General features: G+C 36.0%; 1 long non-coding RNA gene across 1 annotated transcript in view; it reads left to right on the top strand.

Moving 5' to 3' along the window:
* LOC141559549 (uncharacterized) overlaps positions 1 to 25,312 on the top strand; it is a 201,659-nt gene that overhangs the window by 105,881 nt on the left and 70,466 nt on the right. Inside the window, exons 2-3 of the long non-coding RNA XR_012487476.1 lie at positions 15,436 to 15,546; positions 16,711 to 16,890. This is a non-coding gene — a long non-coding RNA (uncharacterized LOC141559549). The remainder of the gene's footprint in view (positions 1 to 15,435; positions 15,547 to 16,710; positions 16,891 to 25,312) is intronic.

Genomic DNA, 25,312 nt, shown 5'->3' with positions numbered 1-25,312 from the left:
GAATTATAGGTCAGATTGTCCCACAGGAGGACTATCTATTCCTTCACCTTTGGAAAACCTAACTTTTTAAGTACATTTAGAAGAATTTGAGATAGATTGGACTAAAGTAAAGTGAATTGAGTGGAGATTAGTATAATTGAAAATAGGAGTTGAAGAAAAAACATAGATTCTTTCATATTATTCTGCTTCTCTTCAGGGCTCATAGAACATAGGTATCATTCTGTATCTTGGCTTAGTAGGTGGTTATCTGTATGATGTAATGTGAGAAACATTTGGAAGATTCTTCTCCCCTCACCTAGAAGTGCCTCCCTCACTCAATTCTTTGCACTTTATCTTGACTGAAATTCTATCACCAGAACTCCATTATTTGGACTTTAGGAAATTTCTGTGGTGATCTATAGTGATCCCTGAACTTTTTAAAGTCTCCCAATGTACCTAATGCAGTGATTATAATAAAAGTCAAAGAATACATATTTCATTTACATATATTTGCATGTTGCCTCCAATCAGGTTGTGAGATCCTCAAGAACAGGGCCTCTTTTTTTCTTTATTTGATTTTTCTGACCTTAGAACAATGTCTGAAACACAGTAGATACTTAATAGATGCTTGTTGACTAGTTGTTGACTTGTCTGAATTTTGTGGTTCCCTATGATATCATATGGTATTCTTTGTCTTGATTTTCAAAAAAAAAAAAAAAAACTAAATTAAATTTTTTTCAATGGAAAAAAATCTACTTTCTCTCCTTCCCATTTCCCACTACCCAGGGAGAATGGGAGGGAAAGTGGATGGGGTGTAGGGGAGCAGGGAAAACCCATAACAAATATTCAGAGTCAAGCAAAACAAATTCCTGTATTGACTATGTCTAAAAAGATAGCTTATTCACCTTTTTGTCAGGTGGGCAATATGCTTTGTCATTAGTGCTCTGGAATCACTTATTACATTGATCAGAGTACTCAGATGTTTCAAAGTTATTTGTTTTTATAATGTTGCTATTATATAAATAGTTCTCGTAGTTCTGCACATTTCACTTTGTATCAGTTGATCAAAGTTTTCCAAGTTTCTTTTCATTATTTCTTGTGGCACAATAGAATTTCATCATATATATATATATAATTTCATCATATATATATATATATATATATATATATATATATATATATATATATATATATATATATATACTTTGTTCAGCTATTCCCCAATTTATTTACCCATGACATTGGAAACAAGGGAAATAAGAGATCTTTGTGGACCCTACAGGCTTTTTATTTATTTGTGGGCAGTGAGAGCAATCTAGGAACAAGTCCTAAGTTGACAAAAATCATGAAAGAATGTACTTAGGATTATCCATGAGATCATAAACTTGATTATGAATGAGTACCTGAGAAATATAGGATAAGATATTTTCCCCCCATAGATACTGAGTATCATCTGGGAGACAGTAGTTCCTATAACCAAGAAGTATTTTTTAAAATTATATGTTGAAATTCTGTAAAAGTAAATTTGTATTAATATCTTTGGGTTTGGGGAATAGCTAGGTGGCTAAGTAAATAGAGCACCAGTCCTGTAGTCAAGAGGACCTGAGTTCATATCTGGCCTCAGATACTTGATACTTATTATCTATGTGACCTTGGACAAGTCACTTAATTCCCAATTGTACCACCAATATATGTGTGTGTGAATATACATATATATGTATATGTATGTATGTACATATGTCTTTGGATTCTATATCACATACATTTCTTCTAGTATTTCTGCATCTCCTCTATCAGAGAGAATAATAATTTCTTCTTTAAAAAGAAGAAGAAAATTAGTAAAGTCAATCAGTACATTGAAAAAGTACCAAAATATATGTCACAAGCCACACTCATTAGCCTTCAATCTTCAGACAGAAGTAAGGGATGATGTCTTTTCATATCTCTTTTTTGAAACCATATTTGTCTTATAATTATTCAGCTTTCACTTTTGATTATTTTGTGACTATACTTTCCATTACATCATTAGGATCATTGTGTATATTGTTTACTTGGTTCTGCTTACTTCACTTTGCATCAGTTCTTGTAGGTCTTTTCACGCTTCCTTATATTCATCATACTTGTTGTTTCTTAAATCAGAGGGATCAGGCCTTAAGCCATCTGTAAAACTCCATGATTAAAATGTAATTGGAAAATGTTAACAAAAATATATTACAACATAATGTTAATTTATGGTTTACTATGCAGCTAGCAGGTATCCCTTTCCTTTTGAGTTTGACATCATTACCTTAAAGCACAGTCATTTATTTACTTTGCCACATTTCAAATGATGGTAAAGGAACATTTCTAAGCTAGATTTGAACTCAAGAAATCTTTCTAATTTCAGGCCCAAAACCCTAGCCACTGTGTTATCTAGATACCCCGAATTCAATTAGACACATAGTTGTATGATCATGAGCAAGTCATGTAATCCTGTTTGCCTCAGTTTCCTCATTTATAAAATAACCTAAAGAGGGAAATGGAAAACCACTTCTGTATTTTTACCAAGAAAACTCCAAATGAGGTCACAAAGAGTAAGATATGACTAAAATGACTGCACACTATAACGCTGTTGTATTAGCAATCACTATAGTGCTATGAGTATTTGATGATGTTTAAGCTCAGGAACATGAGAGAGAAAGAGGGAGAGAGAGACAGACAGACAGAGAGAGACAGATAGACAGAGACAGAGAGAGAGACACAGAGACAGACAGATACAGAGACCGACAGAGACAGAAAGACAGACAGACAAAGAGAGACAGAAAGAGACAGAGACATAAAGAGAGAGAGAGAGAGAGAGAGAGAGAGAGAGAGACAGAGACAGAGACAGAGACAGAGAGAGAGAGACAGAGAGACAGAGACAGAGACAGAGACATAGAGACAGACAGAGACAGAAAGACGGGGGAGAGAGAGAGAGAGAGAGAGAGAGAGAGAGAGAGAGAGAGAGAGAGAGAGAGAGAGAGAAACAGAGACATAGAGACAGACAGAGACAGAAAGATGGGGAGAGAGACAGAGAGAGAGAGAGAGAGAGAGAGAGAGAGAGAGAGAGAGAGAGAGAGAGAGAGAGAGAGAGAAGGAGGGAGGGAGGAAGGAAAGAAGGGAGGAAGAGAAGAAGGGAGGAAGAGAAGAAGGGAGGAAGGGAACCCTATGATTCTAAATGTCTGAATATATGGTATAAAATTATTGAAAGAAATAACTTCTAGTTAGGTGGCAAAAATGCTTAATGCATTTACACTTGGTATAATGTTTTTAATTATGAGAATCTCTGTCTCTGTCTGTCTCTCCTTGTTCCCTTATCCTGGATTTGAATAATATAATTATTCAAACTAATATAGTTTCCCACAGAAGCATTTAGGTTCCTAGAAGCTGTTTGGTGATAAAATGGCACTCATGAGCCTTTGTTTTTTTTCCTCTGAACTTTCCCCCCTACCCCAGTCAGAATTAATCAGGTGATATCATAGCAAGGTAAAAGACATTATTAAATTAGAATGCAAGATATATAATAAATGGTAAGAATCTTGTGCTGAATAGTCTTACCATCTATTTTCCAAACTACAATCTTCCAAGCTTCCAGAAATTTTAGGATGTGAGTTCTCTTGGCTCCCCTTTCTATGCTGGCTTATCCACCTGGCATAGTAAGCTAGTAGAATAGAAAAAAATAAATTTGTAAGTCCAATTTCTTGGCAATCACTAGGCTGCTCTACAAGCCTGCTGTAGCAGCTGGATTTAAAAAGGCATTGATGTCTTGCAACTAGGTCTCCTTAGGATGAGAACTGTCACTAGGATATCTTTAGCTATGGCTTCTTCCCAGCATAGAAAAGAGAACGCCTCATGTTAGGAGTTAGATGCAGCTGCATAGAGACTTTCTTTTCATTTTTCTTTTCTCTCTCTTTTAGAACACTCTGGTCTTCCCATGATCCGTTTCGTTTACAAGGGAACTGGTTAAGAACAACCAATTTCTCACAAAGTATGATGTAAAAATTCTTATTCAACCAGAGTCTGTAGTGGACATAGTCATTTCATGAGTTGTACACAAGTTTGTGAGAGATGTGATTCCTTAGGATAATGTCTTCCCTACACTAATAAGCAGAGTAATACAAAACAAGTTTGCACATAGACATAGCCCCTGGTTTGTAATGTCCGGGCTAGCTTTCTGGAGGTCCTCCAGAAGGGCCTTGGTCTCAGCAGGATAGACACCAGGAGAATGGACAAAAATGGAGTCCAAAGTCTTTATTGTCTCTTCCATAGTCTGTGTCTGTCATAGTCTGACCCAGTCTCCTCCAGCAGTCTGTGAGTCTGCCAGTCTCAACCAGTCTCCCCCTAAGTCTGACTTTATCCCCAGTTTTAATATCCTATTATAATTACATCATTACAGTATACTGCATATGTGTGAACTAGAGAACCATTACATCACCATACTAATTACTAAGTATATATGTGAAGTAGAGAACCATTACCTCATCAATTCCATTGAGTTTACACCTTGTTTCAAATATACTTCTCCAGAGTTCAGGCTCTCTACACTGGTTATAGCCCCTAGTTAATTTACTTTTCCTCAAGCTATTTCATAAAACTTTTCCAAAAAGAAACGTTGTTTTTTTTTGTTTTGTTTCTTCTATTTCAATCCCAGCATTACACTAAACTTAGAACACTTGGTCCTTGGTAGAATGACTTACCATTTACCATTGACCACATATAGTAGGAGGAAACAAAGACCAAGGTGACTTCTGAATTGTGAATTTCCATAAGTCCCACTGCCCTTCTTTTGTTGTGCTATAGAGTGAGCCAGGAATTCAGACAGAGATTCTGGACAAATCTTATTATACCAACAAGAGGAGATTCTGATTCAGTCATTTCTTTAAATATTTCTCCATGTCATTTTTTTATAAATGTGGAATCACATACTTTTGCATGTCACGGCTCCAGGAGCATTAGACCCACCTTCTTCAAAATAATTTTTTTCTATCAAAGCAATATCTCACATGTCCAATTGCTGGAGTGATGAAGCAAAGCATCTAAGATACAAACCACACATCTATATTTCTGATTTAGGCAGTAGAGAATGGTGTATCTGGCAATGGTTATGGGAGACACTGGTTCAAGTAATATATTTGTACAGTTAGAGTTTTATTTTTTTTTAAATCTCCTTGGAATAAAACCAAATGATCTTTTGAATTTTAGGGTAAAGTGATATTACTCCAACGTTTTTTCTTTATCTGACTGAGAAAGGGAAAAAGGTCTTTCTATGTAGCCTTTTGACATATGGCTAATTTAAAGAAGATTTAGGAGCATGATGCAATATCAGATGTGTTTGCATAATTCATTGCTGTTTTCATTTTAAATCTCTCATTTATGCTCAAATTACCAATTGGAAGTCTAATGACTTCTTTTTTTAAAAAAAATGGACTGATTTAAATAAAAATACCCCAAAGGTAAAGATCAGAAATCACATAATTCAATGATTTTTGCTGAAAACCTTTCAGACCAATAAATGAATCTTAGTAAAAAGAGATGAAAAGCAATGCAAACATGTTAGTAAAAGAAGGAAGCCTGTCATAAAACATAATGTACATGTTTTTTATACAGCTATTTTGTATAATTCACCTATATTGGGCAATAAGATCAATCTAGTCATGAGAATAAATACTTGGAGAAATAGCCTCCACTTGATGTACTAGATATAAATCTGCTGGTATGAAATTTATACTGAGTTTTTTTCAAAATTATTTTAAAATCCAAAAAATGGTACAGTCCTTGTTTTTGTTTTAGCCATCAGAATGGTCAGTTGATCCAAATAAGAAACTGATCAGATGTTTCTTATTCCTTCCCATTTGCTAGAGAAAATTCAATGTTCCATTACCAGCCCAAACCACTTCAAAGAATATTATCTTAGAGAATAGACACAATATAAGTTATCCTACTGTTACCTTGATTATTCTGAAAGAGGTAATAGAAAAGAAGTCAATTAGAGATAGGGTATGGGGTGTGTGTGATAGGGAGAGACAGACAGAGATTTATATAACTAAAAAAAGATCGAAAGTTATCTGGATAATATAAAAATTGCCAAATACATACCTATAATGTCTATTATAATTTGAAAGAATACAGAAGTCTGATTTTACTTCTGAATCTCAGGAAGAAAAGTCTGATTTCATACTAGTAATTAGTTGATATTCATTGGTATTATAGGGTTCCCTTAATTCTTGAAGTCAGGGGTACTTAATCTGGGTTCCATAGGATCTGTGGATAAATTTCAGGGGGGCTATGACTTTGGATGGGAAAAAAAAAAACCTACATCTTTATTTTCATTGACTTCTCGATGAAATGTAGCATTTCCTTCAATTTAAGAACCATGTTCTGAAGAGTACATAGGCTTTAACAGACAGTTTAAAGAGATCAATGACCTCTGCTCCAAGCATTCCACTGAAGTCCTAAGCAGTCATCTATGATCAGGAGTTCTTAACCACGCTCTGTTAAGTGATTTCCAAAAATATTTTGATAGCTTTATTTTTATATAATTGGTTTTCTTTGTAAAACTGTGTATTTTATTTTATGCTTTTAAAAACATTATTTTGAGAAAGAATACATAGGCTTCTCTAGACTGCCTGACAAAGGGGTCTATAACATAAGAAAAGTTATTAAGTTCTATTCTATGATTCTAAACCAAAGGTAACTCAGGGAAACATTGAGTCTTATCATATATTATCTATTCCAGAGTTTCCATGGGTATTCTGGAGAAAGGATAAGTATCTTTTTGGCTTATTTTTACTTTCTCAAGGTCAAGATTTTCCTTTTTAATCTTATCCTTGCTTCATTCCTTTCTAATTTGACCCAACAACCAAATAGTTTACAAGGGCCATAATATAAACTCCAAAAGACTTTTGGTTTGGAACATTTAATTTTTTGCTGAATTATATTTTCTTTTTCCTTCAATGAAATAGGACAATTTTCCCCTATCAGTCTGTTTAGGCTTATTTGGAGGCTTGCTTATTGTACACGACACAAGGAACATATTTCCTTTGTCTTTTTCATACAGGCAAATAGCTCTTAATAGAGGGCCCCTTTTTGAATGAAAAATCTATGCTGCTGAATTATTGGTAATCATTCTTACTATCATCACCACTACCCACCTTCCCTCTGAGTCATGGAGACATAAGAGTGAGTGAAGGCTGGTTGGAGTCCAGGGCAAATGTTAAGCTAAAATAGACAAGAGTTTAAATCAGTTTTGCCATTCAGATGCCGAAAATCCTTGAGTCCTGACAAAGCTGGACTTCGTAAATCTTACATATCGAGACAAGGGTTAGAGGAGTCAGGTTAAATTTCCTGACCTACTTGTCCTAGACTGACTGTGACCATTACTCATTCAAACCACAAACCTCCAAATGGCATAGCTGGAGAGTCTGAGCGAGTATATGTGTCTATAGGTACATAGATAGAGAAACATACTTTTTAACGCAAAGCCAGTTTCAACCTGTTAATAAAGATTTTTTTAAGGTAGCAAAGAAAACCTGAAACACATTTACACTTTATTATATCTTAGACACAGAAACCAAAAACTAGTTTCAAATATGAGAAGCACCTTTGTGAAATAACAGCTGGAGAAAAAAATGTCAATTTCCCCAAAGTCATTCTGATAAGATGTCTGAACAGAAATGTCAAAAATATAGAAAACATTATAATATGCTGATATATCTTAAGCATATAGTTTGTTTAGAAAATGCCTATACAAAAGTACTGCATTTAATCATTGTATTACTAATATGAATGTTAATATTCTAACATTATAACTAATACTTTTATTATACTTACAACTTTAATGATAAATTTTGTTTAGTATTTTTTGGTTTTCAAAGACATTCATTCTTTTCTTTGAGGTGTTATTGTGATTAGGTAGATGTCCATCTAGGATTATTCTCCTTTCTGTAGTCAGTGTTTACTTTTATATTAGGAAGACTAATACAACATTCTAGTAATGAGGAAAAAAATCTCCTCCCATTTGGGGACTACACAATCTATTCTTTTCATATTTATAGCATCAAATTAAAACAATACATTTTCTCAGAAAGCATGTTAATTTCCAATGGACTTCTAACCTTCTTTACCGGCTGTCATCATACCTATAGACCACCTTTGTTTTAAGCATTTGCTGTGAGATAGATTTAAAATAAGGTGTTAATATCTATGATGCTATTGATGTTGAGAAAACTTTGGATAGAGAGCATTATTAGCTATCTCAGAGTTGACAAGAACATAGGATTAGGTTTCTTTAAGGGAATTACACTTTTGATGACCCCTCTATATATAAAACATGTTAGCTAATAGGGGTGCAGAGGGGCAGATTTAAGTGTTTGATCAGGAAATCCTGCATGAGCATATTGGATGGAAATTTGATTAGTAGCTTTAGTGACAAGGGGATCAGATCCACTGTGTCTGAACAATCAGATCTGGCAGGACATGCCTTTTTGTCTCTTTGAAGGAAGAGAACATTTGTATGGAATCAAGACAGTGTATTAGTGTTTTTAAAGTTATTATAGACTAAAGCCTGAAAAGTATCTTTTTTTTCCTTCAAAAAATATGTTTGCAGTTACCTTAATGTTAAAGAATAAGAGCAATATTATATTTTCATTGCTATAACAGGCAAGAATCAAAGATTGCTTTAACCAAAAAGGGCTTTAGAGATGATCTAATCTAATCTCATCATTTTATCTATCTACACACATATATAAATACACATTCGTGCACACATGCACAAATAAATATATTCATTCATTCTTTCGTTCATTCATTAGACCTACACTTTCAATGGGATAAAGAATCCATGGTGAGGAACTTTCTCTTCCAATATAAATGAGCATAATCTTTGCACCTTATGGCATTAGAAAAATTGCTAGAGGTTAAATTATTTGTCCAAGATCACACAGCCAATTTGTGTTAGGGGCAGGACTTGAATCCAGCTCTTCATAACTCTGAGGCTAGACATATATCTACTATATGAAGAAAAATAATAAGAAAAAGAAATATTTGGGAGAGATGAAAGAGGAGGAGGAGGAGGAGGAGGAGGAGGAGGAGGAGGAGGAGGAAGAAGAAGAAGAAGAAGAAGAAGAAGAAGAAGAAGAAGAAGAAGAAGAAGAAGAAGAAGAAGAAGAAGAAGAAGAAGAAGAAGAAGAAGAAGAAGAAAGAGGAGGAGGAGAAGAAGAAGAAGAAGAAGAAGAAGAAGAAGAAGAAGAAGAAGAAGAAGAAGAAGAAGAAGAAGAAGAAGAAAGAGAAGAAGAAGAAGAAGAAGAAGAAGAAGAAGAAGAAGAAGAAGAAGAAGAAGAAAGAGGAGGAGAAGAAGGAAGAGGAGGAAGAGGAGGAGGAGGAGGAGGAAGAAGAAGAAGAAGAAGAAGAAGAAGAAGAAGAAGAAGAAGAAGAAGAAGAAGAAGAAGAAGAAGAAGAAGAAGAAGAAGAAGAAGAAGAAGAAGAAGAAGAAGAAGAAAGGAGAAGAAAAAGAAGAAAGAGGAGGAGGAGAAGAAGGAAGAGGAGGAAGAGGAGGAGGAGAAGGAGGAGAAGGAGTGGGAGAAGGAGAAGGAGGAGAAGGAGTGGGAGAGGAAGAAGAAGAAAGAAAAAGAAGAAGAAAAGAAAGAAAAAGAAGGAGGAGGAAGATGAGGAGAAGGAGGAAGATGTTGAAATTCTGAATTTGGACTAAGAGAACCTGTGTTTGATTCTTGGCTCAGCCATAGATGGGCGTGCGACCTTGGGGGAAAAAATCACTTTAATACTACTAGCTTCAATTCTGCATCTGTAAAATGAGAGTTGGACTAGATGACTTCTAAGTTTCCTTCCATTTCTAAATCTAGGTTTTAACAATTCCATAAACATTTATTAAGTACCTATTATAAGCCAGGCACTATGTTAAGTATTTTATAATCATTTGACATATAGAAGTATAAATGTGTATATACACATGAAACACAAATACATATATAGATTTATATACATTTTGCATGCATATACATATATTTTTACTCTTTTTCCCTTAACTAAGGGATCCCCTATCCTCTTTTCAGTGTAACATATGAACCTATTGTTTAAAATAAAACAATAAATTAAAAATTGCTCATTTCAAAAACACATCTATTTTGTACAAGTCATGGTGCTAGGCATGGGTGGTTTTTTTTTTTTTTTTTTTGAATATTGCACTCTTTTCTGAGGGGAAGGGGGAAAGGAGGAGGAAGGAAAGCCCATCTCTGATCAAATGAGTAACCATGTACCAGCAGAAATGGAGTAAATGTTATCTTCTTAAATTGGAATCTGTAGACTTTCTTCTTAGATGGTGAAAATGCCTGGATTATGATAAATTACAAAGTCTTTTCTTTCAGGATTATAACTGAAAAATAGAATTGAGTTGATAAAGCACCCCAATTTGAGACCATGGAAAGGAAGCAGTTAGAAGTACATTCAAGATTAAGGTTGAACCCAAGTGATGTGCAGGAATTGACTCCTGTGTGTTCCATGCGTTTCCCTGCTACCTCACTGTTCATGCAAGTTTCTGCAACATGGTGTTAGGCTGCCAAACAATCCAGACTGAGCGTGCTGTGTACACCATAGATGTAAGCCTCTAGTCCAAAATCTTTCATTTTACAGATGAGTAAACTGAAACCCAGACAGGTTAAATGACTTGCTTCAAGTTGTATGGATAGTAAATGTGAGAGCCAAGATTCAAGTCATATCCTCTACCTTCAAATTTCACATTTTTTCCCCACTGGCAGCACATTGGAAGTCTTCCATCCTATAAATTGGGTGATTTGCCTGGTCAAAGTGGTCAAACTCACCCTAGTGAAGTGGAAGTAATGTATACCTATATGGAAGCATCCAGACACTAAAACTGCCTGGGTCTGCATGCCAGACCAGCTGCCCTGGATATAATCCTGGGAATGTTCTTGGAATGATGGCTCCTCGCTATCTGCATAGGTTCCTTGGACAGTTGAGAAGGCTCTAACATTGCTGTGCTCTCTGAGGTTTCATTCTGTCCTCAGAGGGCAAGCAAAGCTTTTCCTTACAGTGAATTCAACAAGCAGTGAGTCCAAAATTTAAACTCCTTAGCTTTGGGACAGGGTCTATAATCCTTTGTTGATCATTTTCTTGGCTACTTTATGTCAAAATACTCATATTTGTTTTTTACTTATTAGCTAATATTCTTTGTCCCCCTGCCCCATTAAATATTATGGTCCTAATTACAGGGGATGATTACAGAATGACAGAATAGGCTAGAAACCATTCGCTCACACTCAAAAGGCCAGCAACTTTCCAACAAAAATGGGGCTCTTTTTTTTTAACACCATACAATGATGTCACCAGTTTGAGGTTTCTCTGGGACTTTATTAAAATGTTTGTGACTGAGCCAATGTAAACCATCCTAAATCTAACACAGAGCTGAAAGGACTGATTTTAGGGAATGCAAAGATATGGATCATTGGGCCTGTCGAAGCCGCATCTTGAGCCAATTATTGGTGTCATCTTGAGCCAATTTAATCAATCCAAGGGGAACTCGAAGGGGGTGGGGGTGGAGGGTTGCAAGTGTTGGTCAAACATTCTGGCTAAAATGCATCTGTTGTAAAAGCAACCAAACTCCAGTTTTGTTGACGCCAATTGTTTCCCTTACGTGCTTTTATTTGTGCTAGAACCAAGTATTTTCACTTTTTTTCAGTTTCTCCCTCCCAAAGATCTTGTTTGTCATTCCAGCACTGTTGGTCTGGGGGAAGAAGGATGCCACGGAAACCCACAATGGTACTTTTGAAAATGTCCTTAAGGAGAACTGTAGATGAAGTATTAAGAAAGCAGGGACACCCGGGTCCTAAATCTATTTAAGTCATTTACCAAAATGAAAGTGTAAGATTTTAAAAGAAGGGACTTACTTAAAGCAAAATAGCCAGCATAGCCAGCTAGCTTCTTGCCAAACCAGACCTGCCAACTAAAGTCAGGACAAATAAGAAGGAAAAAAAAAAAGATTAAAGAGGGCTCTTCAGAAACTGAATTAAGCTACTTCCAAAAAGTGTTGACTCTTTTTCTAAAGTGAAGCTTAAAAAGATATACATATTGAATGTCTTTATAAAAAAAATAATGATTACTAGCAGGATAAGTGGTATATAATATATTTGGCTTTGTCAAATACACTAATACAGAATGTCAGTTTCAATGCACTCCAAGCTTCTGGTATTGGTTCATTTAAGGAGTCAAATGCTGTGTATCACGCCCGTATAACAGTTAGTGTGCAGAGTCTGTACTTTCCACAGAAAATTATCTAGCTGAATGGTGGGTTGTGAGGTAAGAATATTTATTTTAAATTAGTGTCTTGTTTCTCTCTCTCTCTCTCTCTCTCTCTCTCTCTCTCTCTCTCTCTCTCTCTCTCTCTCTCTCTCTCTCTCTCTTTTCTCTTTCTCTTTCTTTCTCTCACAAATCATTTGGAGCTAGCTAGCTATTAGAACTTCTGTGCTACCTTTCCCAAAAAATCCTTTACATTTTATATGGTACAAAGTGGATCCAGTCTATTGTGTAGATTATAAATATGTTTTGATAGTTAACATCCATGAATATTTGCAATCAATTAACCGGAATTGAGTATTTGCTTTGGAAATCAGGTTGCATGATTTGGAATTGTTAATGCTACAGTAAATCACGTCACAGTTCATCGCCACAAGAGCTTAATGTGGTGGGATGGAATGCACATGAGATGATTTGATTTTTTTAAAGATCTAGCTAAAATTTAAAGGAAAGGCAAACTCAATTTTTGGAATGCATGCTGCTTATCAGTTCCAAAAAGTAGTTAGCCCAAATTTTAAACAGGAGGGATCAAAGAACAATCTTGAAGTGTATTTCTAGATTGCTCTCAAATTCAATCATTTTGAATTGCATCTCAATGACTAAATTATTTTTAGAGAGTAATGCAGGTAGGATTCTTCTTTTCCTATAAAATGTTATTTGAAAGTTGTTTTAATTAGAACAACTTTTTCAAGCCCTATAATAAGATTTAAAGGATGTTTCCTTTTGAAAGTTTTAGTAATTTCTATAAATAAAACTGACTTGTAGGACACAACAAAAACAGTGTGAAATCCAAATATATAAAAAACAAATTCATAATAAACTTTAACCAGCAAAAGCCAATAAGAAAAATCAGCAGGAGGGGCAATGGTGTACAGATCTTGAGGAACAAAAACTGGCTTGACTTCTTCAAATAAATATATCCATTTGAGAACACATTAGTCCATTTAGAAATGAGGTTAATCCTACCTTTCAATTACAGAAGGAAATTGGTTTTAAATCCAAGGCGTGAGGTATGTTGTTCACCTATGAGGATCAAATATATGGGCTATTTTTCATCATGCAGAAGCTCCAGTCTATGTTATTAGAAAGGCTGAAAGTCCAGGGTTTATAAACAAGACACCACTATTTATTGTAACTGCCCACCCGAGTCTAAATGTTCATCTCCTACAAAGCAACCTATTTCCAACAGTTTAAACTTTCAGTTATGCTGGGCCAGCCAGGGTCTGCAATTTATTACTTGCAGTGAGAGATCAGGTCCAGAGTTTAAATGTCCCTAGTTGAAAGTTTATACCAGTCAGGATAGAAAATTATTCTCTCTGCCTAGGTTGAAGTACATTACTTCTTTATTGAATTAATTATGATAAGGATCATAACTTTAAACGAGGGGTGAGGTGCTGGCTTTCTGCTAGGATTGCTTGGAGCAATTTCCATCTGAACATTTTTGTAGAGTTATTGAGTCTGGCAGGTCTGAACTTTAGAGGAGAGTAACTTTCTCCAGAACTTGAAAGAGGTTGGACATTGATCCAGGCAAAGCTGTACCAGATTCCTTGTCTCTAGACAGAAAAATTTGCACTGCATACTGAACAAATAAGTGCAGGACCAAATGGAACACATCTTCAGAATTTGCCAAATGAAAACAGGGCAAGCCTTCCCCATGCTAGGCTATGCTGCACTATGCAAGTGCATCCTGGGTCCTTACTGGGGCCTAGAAGAGGCAATACAGCACAATGAGGAAAATACTAAATCTGAAGTCAGCGGTCCAAATTCGAATCCCAATTCTTCTTATTTAACTTGATGACTTTGGGCAAGTACCTTCTGAAAAAAGAGTGAATGGTGGAAGTTCAGATACTGTGTTCAGGACAACACAATGAAATATTTTCAGGCAGACAAACTTTTTCAGAATCTTGGAATTTTTCTATAGGTAACTGCCTACTCAATCCACAGACCTGATTGTGTCTCTGAATGGCAAACAGAAAGATGGAGATAAAATTAGGCTCTCAGTGTTGGTGATTATTTCTATATGCTCTTCCTTCCCCTCTATTTCATTTGGTGAATCAATAACTCTTATTTTTTACCATTATACCATCAATCCAATTATACATTAGAATGAATGATGTTCTCCATGGTGCAGAGAGTATTTATCACTATAATAGGAGCTCCTAAGCTAGATTTAGCTATTTTTTTCTTTCTCTCCAATTTTGTACCTATCTTTTCATACCTGCCTTTATGAGTTATGAAGATCAAATGAAATACTGAATATAAAGTATTTTGTAAAGTCTGAAGCACTATATCAATGGCAGCTGTCATTATCTCATGCCAGTGTTAGAATCATAGCTTCAGAGCTACAAAGGACCTTAGAGATAAGCTACCTCAACTCTCTCCTTTGATATATGAGAAAAGTGAAATCTAAAGAGGTTATGGCTCTGCAAAACTCACAGAGATGGGATTGTGGACAATGTCAGAGCCCATTTAATCAAATCTTTTTACTTAATGGAGGAGTAAATGGGAACAGGGAAGTTAAATGATTTACCCATTGAGATAGTAAGCTGCCAGAATTTGAATTCATATCTTCTTTCTGTAACATTGGTACTTTCTTTATAAAATGCTTTAAGTGGAAAAAAACAGTGTTGTAATTTAGGTTCTCTGACTTTCCATTTTATACTCTTCAATGTGCTTCATTGGCCTTCACAAAATTTGTGAGGTAGACAACACTATGTAGAGCATGTATTATTCCCATTTTACTGAAGAGGAACCTGAGTCATTAAGCACACTGAACTGGGTTCTAGAGCCAACTCTGCCACCATATTACAGTTCTTCAATCTTTAATCAGTCTCTAGTCACAATTTCTTATTATGAATAGAAAGGGGCAGTGATTTAAATTTTCTCTCAAATTTTATGATGTTGCCATAATCTCACAATAAATTAGTGGCAAGTCTTTTAACTCCTAGTTTGCACCCTTTCTACTACTGTCCATGAGTCAGAAATCAATTATGAATATGACTTGTTCACTTTATATATTGCTTTACATTTTGCCAAGTAATTTACATAAATCTCATGTGATCTTCACAACAACTCTGTGAGATCGGTTGTGCAAATATTGTTGTCTTCATTTTGCAGAAAAGGAAACTTAAGATCATAAGGCTTCCACACTACCAGAAGTCTATACTTGGAAGAACTCTGAAAGGACTTCTCTCTGAACTCTCTCACTTGATGTTCCCAACAATCCCGGTAAAGTAGATATGATATTCATCCCTATTTTGCACATGAGAAAAAAACCACATAGAGACTGAAGAAGCTATAGGGAAGTAGTTTATTCCAAAATTCAACTCTTGAGATTTAAAAGAGCAAATTAGACTACCGTATGCTTTTCAGTCTGAAGAGCCCAGTCCTTTTAAAAAAATTTTATTAAAGCTTTTTTATTTATAAAACATAAGCATAGGTAATTTTTCAACATTGACCTTTGCAAAACCCTTCTATTCCAAATTTTCCCCTCCTCCCTACCCTCTCCCCCAGATGGCAGGTAGTCCAATACATGTTAAATATGTTAAAATATATGTTAAATCCAATATATATATACATATTTATACAGTTATCTTGCTGCATAAGAAAATCAGATAAAGAAGGAAGAAAAGAACTGAGAAAGAAAACAAAATGCAAGCAAACAACAACAGAGAGAGTGAGAATGCTATGTTGTGATCCACACTCAATTCCCATAGTCCTCTCTCTGGGTGTAGATGTCTCTTTTTATCACTGAACAAGTGGAACTGAAAATCCATTTCTTAGTGGGATCCTGAATTCAATTTTTAATCAAGTTTGGACCTAACTTTCTGCTGTATGAAAAGAGTAACTAAGTATAGGAGTCCAAAGAGTGACCAGGCAGACACATTCATTTGAAGAAATACAGAAACTCAGAAATGAAGAGGCTTAAGAGGTTTTCTAGTCTATAACACTCTTGTCACGAAGTCATCCAGACTCCAAGTGAAGACATTGTTAATAAGGCACTTGGGATGAGACTCCTGATTCCTAGCTGCTGTAGTTCTTTCATCTACACATAGACATCACAAAACATTTTTGGATTCTTTTTACTTCTATCAGGAATCCTACATGATATACCCAGATCCTATTTTCACTGATTTATCTTTAGTCATTTGGTTATTTTTATTGAGAGTCTACTGTGTTCCTTCAGATTTGCAGAGGTCAAAGGACATGCTCTCTATAGAAAATCCCCTATCAATGCTCATTCTTGCCTTTTCTTTCTGCCCTACCAAATGTGTGTTTTTCTTTCAATTCCTAAAAGAGCAGCCATGGAGAAACATGAGGTGGCCCCTGAAGGGCACATGGATTTGGTTTATCTGAGCCTGCTCTGAAGGAAAGTTGCTCTATTGTTTTCAGCTGTCAGAGTATCACTTGGCTGCCTTGAACAGAGTGTGGTCTGTGAGCTGGGGGATGTCGAGGTGGTCTGCAGTCTAAGATCTCCTGCTGGTTCTGTGTGTCACTTGGAGCCTGGCACATTACTTACCCCATCCCATCTTGGCTTCTTCCCAGAATACTAGCCCCTTTGGAGCTTCAGAGGTAAGTTTAGGACAAATAACAGGAAGCCTTGCTTCACACAGTATGGGAGGTAAAGGGGCATATATTATATGGAACTGGTTACCTTAAGAGGTGGTATAGGCTGGAAACATAAATAAGTTCGAGTGGAGTTTGGATGACAAATTTCTTATGAATTGTTCTGAGAATCCAAGAAGAATGCAAAGTTTGTCTTTGATAAGCTCTAGCCTTCTCTTTCTATAGTTATCCCCCCACATTTACAGTGTTCCATTTTCAGCCCTTTAGAGTTCCCAGCACCCTTATTCTCTTTTCCATAGCCCTTAAAAATCAACTGAAGGAAATAATCTGATAAACTCCTTACATTAAGGTATATATGATTAATAAATATTTCTCTTCCCAACAAATTTTAACAGAGAGTGATGCTTTAACTTACAGAGAAGGTGCTATTATGGCAAATATGAATAATAATGAAACCCAGGAGATTTTATAGGAAGAGAAGTCTCCCCAAGTCTTCTAAAACTTCATAGTTCAAGACTGGTTGTCCATTCTGTATATGTATAAAGCTAATTTCTGACCCCAAGACAGTATCAGATTTTCCCATCCAAACATCAGCTCTCAGCCTAGTGGAGATATCTGATGCCAGTAATCATAGAATTTATCACTGAAGATTCAATTCATCATGAGATACTGAGCAAATAGTAGCCACTTAATAAATGCTAGTTAAGGGACAACTAGATGATGAAGTAGATAGAGCCCTGGCTCTGAAGTCAGGAGCACTTGAATTCAAATCCGAGCTCAAACATTTAGCACTTAATTGCTGTGTGATTCTATGATCACATATAGACATGACTGGGTAAATCACTTAACCCTAACTGCCTCACACAAAAACCAAATTGCTAGTTAATTTGATTTGCTAAAGAGATGGATGGATTAGGACACATATAGAAACAACAGGATTTAGAGATGGGAGGAAGTTCAAGATTAACCAGTCTAAATTCTTTTTATAAATGTCCACAGCTATTCCAAAAATGCTAATTGATTGACTGAGTGTTTTAAGATGCTGAGAAAGCCATCTGTCCTAAGCCTAGGCAAAAAGCATCTGGGGGATGGGCTAAGCACACCCAGACAAATACCACATCTGAAGACCCTGACATGAGTCAAGTCAGGACTAATGCCTTCGTGAGTCTGTGCTGTCCTGGGGTCCTGGGGCAATGGGAGAGCTGAGGTCAAGCAGAAGATTCCAAGCAGGAGCCTCCATGCTATCTGCTTACACTTTGTTCCATCTAGATATTTCACACTGGAGCCGAGGGTAGCCTATCTAATTTATTGGCTTACTAATGTATTTTGGAATCTAGTCTAACATTATGACTCAGAGGGTATAAGGTTACAAATTCGAAAGAGAAAAAACTACTACTGAGAAAGGTCATTTTTTGGTTTGGAACATGAAGCAACCAGGCCACATCAGCATAATCAATATGATCTCTCTCATTCAGATCTCAGCTGAGGCTCTCCTTCCTACTGCTGAACAATGGTATGCCACACAGCTGAACCTGGATAAGTGACAGGGCTCATGGAAGGGGGAATTGGGGCTAAATTAATTTTCTGGGTGCTTGAGAGTTAGGGAAAGCTAGATGGCACTATCTACTAGGAATGAAGACTCATCTTCCTCAGTTCAGATCTGATCTCAGATACTTATATGTGACCCTGCACAAGTCATTTAACCCTGTTTACCTCAGTTTTCTCATTTTTAAAATGAGTCAGAGAAGAAAATGGCAAAACATTCCAATAACTTTGCCAAGAAAACTCCAAATGGAGTCACAAAGAAAAGTAATGACTGAAAAAACTGAAGAATAAAAACAGGGAACTGACTGGCTAGACTTCAGAGAAGTTAACCAACTTGCCCAATAGCATATATACAGTCTTGATGTTCAGCTAGTCTAATGCCCTTGAAAGGGTCTGTCTTTGTTCAATAGGGAATTTGAAAGGGCAAGGGACATTGTATGAAACATTCATTCATCCATCCAGGTATTCATTTGTTAAATGCAATTTTTAAAAATAGTGATTGCTTTTGGTTTTATACCATTTCTAGATATATTCCTTTGACAATGAGCCTTCTCTTATAACTAAGAATAACAATTAAGCAAAATGTTAGGAGTTACCATATCTGATAGTATAAGAAACATTCCATACCCATAGTCCCCTACATCTCAGCTGAAAGGTCCCAGCTTTCTTTGAAACCAAGATCAGTATGAGTTCATTTCAGATTACTTTACTTGCTCTTTTTCTTCTCCCTTCCCTTCCCTTCATTTTTTTTCTTTTTCTTTTGTAGAAGATTAGTGTATTCTGTCCCCATATAAACAGACCTTCACTAAATTGGAGATTTTCATATTATTCATGCCCTAATCATTAGTTGTGAGTATTTCTCAAAACTTTTTCCTCTTAGCTAACATGGAGAGAATGTCAAAAACAGGTATATTGATACCCTGTTGTTAGAATTATGGATTGGACAACAATTCTAGACAACAATTTAAAATTTTGCCCAAAAGGTTATAAACCTGTGCATACCCTTTAACCCAGAAACACTTCTACTAGGTCTGTAGACCAAAGAGATTTTTTTAAAAGAGGTGGAGAGGAAGAACCTGCATGTACATATTTACAAAAGCTCTTTTTGTGGAAGCAAAAATTGAAAATTGGGGGAATGCTCATCAATTAAGAAATGAGCGAACAAATTGTGACATATGATTGTGATGGAATCTAATTGTGATATAAGAATTGATGAGCACTATGGTTTCAAAAAAAGGGAAGATTTATATGAATTGGTGCAAAGTGAAATGAGCAGAATTGGAGAGAACATTGTATTCAGTAATAGCAACATTGTAATGATGATTCACCATGAAAAATTTTGCTATTCTGATCAAGGCAGTGATCCAAGACAATTCCAAAACAGGATGAAAAATACTATCCACTTCCAGAGAGAGAACTGATGAACAGAGTGCAAATTGAAATATGCAATTTTTTTCACTTCATTGGTTCTTTGATTTTTATTGTTTTTGTTTTGTCAACATGGCTAATAGGGAAAGATGGTTTGCATGACTTTACATTTATAATTGATATTCTGTTTTCTCCATTGGTGGGGAGGAGCAGGAGGGAAATGTGAGTGAAAAGAGGTACTCTTTTAAAAATGCCAAAATGAATAAATTGAAAATTTTTAAATGATCTTTTCCTCTCCTCTCCTTTTTTCTCCACCATTCTTCTACTTACTTAGTTTGACCTCAGTTAAACCTGTCACTTAATTCTTCTTCACACCATCATCAAACATTTGCCAAGTTTTAGCTACCCTACATCCACAACATCTCTCATAATCATCTCCTTCCCTCCTAATATATAAAATCCATGCTTCTCATTACTTCCTCTTCCAATAAAGCTTCAAAATAGTCACAAAATAATATTTCTGAAGCACAAATTTGACCAGATTACTCTCTTACTGAAAAATTTTCAGTAATTCCTCATAGCCTCTAGAATAAAACATAAATTTCCTACCTCAGCATTTAAAACTCTCTACTTTGACTCCTTAATAAGCCTAGACTTATTGCATGGTTCATTCTTTCATGTCTTCTACATTTATACACAAAATAGACTGTAGGGGTTCTCAAACTACAGCCCACAGGCCACATATGGCCTCCTGAGGACGTTTATGGGGACTGCCAGGTTATGGCAAATGGGCTGAGGGGCAGAAACATAGTGTGAGCTTTTGTTTTTACTACAGTCCGGCCCTCCAACAGTCTGAGGGACAGTGAACTGGCCCCCTATTCAAAAAGTTTGAGGACCACTGACTGTCCACAGTTTCTGCAATGCTTTTTCTCTTCACCTCCACCTTTTAAAATCCTTAGCTTCCTTTAAGTCTCAGCTGCAGTGCCATTTCCTCTGGAAAACCTTTCATGATATCCCTGGATGTCAGGCTTCTCTTTTTCATCCTCCTATATTTATTCATATTTTTGTTTGTTGTGTTCTCTTGTAAATTATGAGCAACTTGAGAATTAGTACTATGTTTTGTCTTTGACTCCCTAGCACCCAGTACAGTATATAGTAAATATTTAACAAGTGTTGTTTATAGTTTGATCGTCTGCACCCTTTCACTCATACAGAGGCTTTTAACTTTTAATCTGCCAGTTTTCCCTCCTCTAATCAAAAGAGTGATTTTAAAATAGTTTCATATGAATAATTTTGACAAGTCAAACAAAAAAAAAGAAGTTTAAACTTGAGTAAGGAAATTTATCTTTCATAGATCTTATTTAAAAAAAAAAAAAAAGAAAGCCAATAAATAATCATTAAACTAATCATAAAAATTTCTGTACAAATAAGTTTTGTTCAGTGAATCAGAATGCCAAGTTAGCATGGGGTGAAGAATGATGAAACAATCCTTTGGATGAGCTTTAAAAGTCAATTCAGTGGGTCCATAAAACCAGTAGAGAAGCTTGAAAACCAACATAGCTTTTTATAACTTGCATGTAATACTCCCTACTTCCAGATAGGTTGAACAGTTCTCTGAAGGACAGATCTGTGACATTGTACACAGTAGTACAGAAGTGAATGCTTTTCTCTCTAAAGTCACTCTCCCTCTGGACATTATATGCAGTACCCATCTCTGACCATAGAACCCAAGCTAGCAACCATGTGTCATTCTTTTCCCCTTCAATTCTCATGTAAGCTTCTATTTTAAATGTTTATTTTGTTTTTGTAAACAGTTTTGGTCATAATTCTTTACTAATCTGTGTGTACATATTGAAAGTAAGGTAAGGGAATGGTAGTGGTCAAAGCACCCTAGAGAAGAGGGAATTATAGAGCTAACCTTGAGGTATTTTTCAGGGGTGCTGCTTGGACTGGGACTCAGAGCTTTAAAAAAATAATTAAAGAATTTTGATACAGAGTAGAGAAGAACCATTTACATGGGAAACCTATCTAGTCAATGAGTCAGTTGTATGGTGAAGAGGACAAATAGGAATAGTTAAATATCCCTGCTCATTATCCCATCCCACACCACCACTGCTACATTTGCAAAAGACCCACATTAGCATTTCCCTTTGTTTTGCAACTTTCCACTGAATTTTCTTATAATATTATGTATTATAATTATCTTTTGAGATGTCTCAACTCTTTGCTATAGCTTTATTAAAATAAATGACTGTTTCTTATCAATCTTTCATGTCATTCAACATTCAACAAGCAACTACTAAGCACCTGCTATGTACCAGACCTGTGCTAAAACTGGATAAATGAAGTCAAAAGTAAAACTGCCTTTCCCCTCAAGAGGTTTATATTTTAATGAAGGATAGATACAACATGTACACATATTAAGTGCACAAAGAATGTATACAAAATGAGCATAAAGTGATTTGGGGAGAAAGGGTACTAGCAGCTATAGAGACTAGGAAAGATTTCATATAAAAGCTGTGCTGGAGCTGAGTTTTAAAGGAAACTAGGTACAGTTATCCCTTCCACATTATGGGGATTAGGGGTATAGCATCCTTATAATCTAGAAAATCTGCATAAAAATTTTTGGCCTTCCCTTCATGCCAGAGGAGAAGTCTAAATAGTTTTTCTTTTTTGTTTTATGGGGTATTTACAGTACCTTATTGTAAAATTTGGGTTAAGTATTTTTTATCCTAAGTTCTGTCATCTGCTGGTTTTTGCATGTTATCTTCAGCTTCCACAGAACTCCCCCAAAATTCCCATTTAATTTCTTAAGCTAACCTGTAATATATTGAAACCACAATGGCAAAGTCCAAGGCTAACAATACTTTAGCTTTAGTTGTTTATAATTTTATGTATATATCATAGGAACTTGTACGTGGCCCAGTGGATAGAGAGCACTGGGCTTAGAGTCAAGAAAACCTGAGTTCAAATGCAGCCTTGGTCACTTCTCTAACTGTATGACATCTAATTTGTCTCTTGGATTACTGACAAAAAGGTAATCATTTGAGAAGGAATGGGTATACCATTCCATTATCTTTGCCAAGAAACCCCATGGACAAATGTCCATAGGGTCATAAAGAATTGGACATGGCTAAATGACTGAACAATAACAATTATAAGAGTTTAATAGGAGGAAGGAAGCAATGATGGATAACATAAAGGAGGAAGAACACTGGAATGGGAGTCTAGGAGTATGAACACAAACACCGCCCATTTGTGGACTTCAGAAAAGATTATACTGAAAGTTTCTCTGAGGAATGATTCTGGAACCTCTAATTCCAAGTTCTAGGAAGTAGCACATTGAGTCAACATATAGTCAATTTTGTAGTGATTGAGGTAGAAAATTATCTGGACCATACCTCATTTTTGTGAGTTTGGATTATACTACACATTCTGCCATATTTTAACTCTGGTGTCATTTAATCCTACTGGTAGTACTGGTACTATTACTAGAACCAATATCACTAAGTAGTAGTGTTTACATAGCACTTTAAGTTATGCAAAGAACTTTACAAGTATTATATTATTTTTCCTCACAATAACTCTAGGAAGTAGGTGCTATTATTATCTCCATGTACAAATAAAGAAATTGAGGCAGACAGAGGTTAAATGACTTGCCAGGGTCACATATCCAGGAAGTATGAAGCTGGATTTGTACCACAGTCGTCCTGACTCCAGATCCTACATTCATTCCATTATCTGACCTGGTCACTATTCAGATAATAAGATATATTTTGGTGGGGTTTGTTTGTTTTTTTCCTTTACTGTTTAATACAGATCTAGCCTTATTGCAACTAGGCCTACTTGGTATGATTTGACAAGTGCCATAAATGTCTTGGGCCTCTGGTACCTGCAATTTTACTGTTTATGAGTAATTCCTTTGTGTTAAGCATTGTCCTTTACATGTTCCTCTTTTAAAAGAAAAATCCTACATCACTTATCCTTAATTCAGTTTCTCATACCTCAGTATGAACTGGATTATCAAAGACTTCCCTCCTTGACCTAGGGGAAGTGTGGCAACCAGAAAGCAATGACGGATTTGAGAGTAGCAGAAGAGGAGGTTGGGGGTGGGGGGAGGATGGGGGAAAGTCTATAATAGCTATCACTGAAAAAAAGGGGGAAAGGAAAACTTGTGGCATTTTTTGGCTTTTCTGGTTCATATCAAAGGCTGAATGCAATAACACTGACCTTGAGATCCAATCAGACTCATTCTTTTCTATTCCTCAAAAGTTCTAATTCATAAACAGTCACACAGACAAAGGAAGTCCCATATCTGTGGCTCTGTAAGTGCCCTGGCTCAGGCTGGCCAGAGAAGACACTGTTCCTGGACACAAGGATCAGGCAGTTTTTGTTTACATTTCTCCCCTGGAAATATCGAGGATACGAATTTAGACTTATCTTGTCTCTTCAGACAAACCTCAACAATGTCAGCTTGTCCTCCGTAGAGAGATCCTTTCTCAGGCAAGCTCATTTAGGACACAGCTGGTGTCTGATAAAGGAGGCACCTTCCCTGCTGGGATGGGGGGAGATGGTGTGGGGAGAGGAGAAAATTTGGCCCTGGTAGATAGAGTGGGAGCTCAGGCCTTATGCTTTGTGCAGTGGGACAAAGGCCCAGGGTAAAAGCTAGTAATCTGCTGGGGGGGGGGGGGGCGGGTAGTCAGGGGAGGTGCACTAAGGAAGGAGCAGAGAAGAATGCATTTTTCATCTTCACTTTAACTTTCTGCCAGAGAATACCTCCTCTATTCTCATCATGTCACATCATGTCTGATATGTATATATATATATATACATATATATATGTATATATATATACATATGTATATATATATATATACATATATATATATATATAAGAATCTGAGTATGGAATAATAACAAAATCTAAATTTGTATAGAATTTTAAAATTAGCAAGCCATTTTACAATTATTCCCTCATTTATTGTTATTATCACAGCAACACTGGGAAGAAGGTGCTATTATTTTCTCCATTTTACCAATGAGGAAACTGAGGCAAAGAGAAATTAAGTGACTTCCCTAGGGTCCCACAGCTAATAAGTTTTTGAGGCAGGATTGAAAATCAGGTTTTCCTGACTCCAAACTCCATCACTCTACCTAGTGGAACACTGGCTGGTGATGATATATGAAATGTTGGAAGAAGCTTCAGAGATCATTTCCTAAAAGCCATAAATGTATAAAGTTTTTCCTGCATTCCAAAAAGAGTAAGTGACTTACATATACAAATATCAAACTACTAGTTAGGACAAGAATTCAGATCTTCTTTTACCAGACTTCCATCAGAACATGCTCTCTCTCTCTGGCTACTACATACTCCAATTCAATAAGCACTTATTAAGCTTCTATTGATATTAATCCCACTTCCACTACATTTCTTACCTTCATGTCCTTCTCATAGCTACTAATTACCCTAATCAGGCCCATATCACCTTTAGCCTAGCCTGAACAATTGCCATAG

This window comes from Sminthopsis crassicaudata, chromosome 3 (genome assembly GCF_048593235.1).
Source record: "Sminthopsis crassicaudata isolate SCR6 chromosome 3, ASM4859323v1, whole genome shotgun sequence".
In the NCBI taxonomy this organism is placed as follows: domain Eukaryota; kingdom Metazoa; phylum Chordata; class Mammalia; order Dasyuromorphia; family Dasyuridae; genus Sminthopsis; species Sminthopsis crassicaudata.
This window is presented reverse-complemented; position numbering and strand designations above follow the sequence as displayed.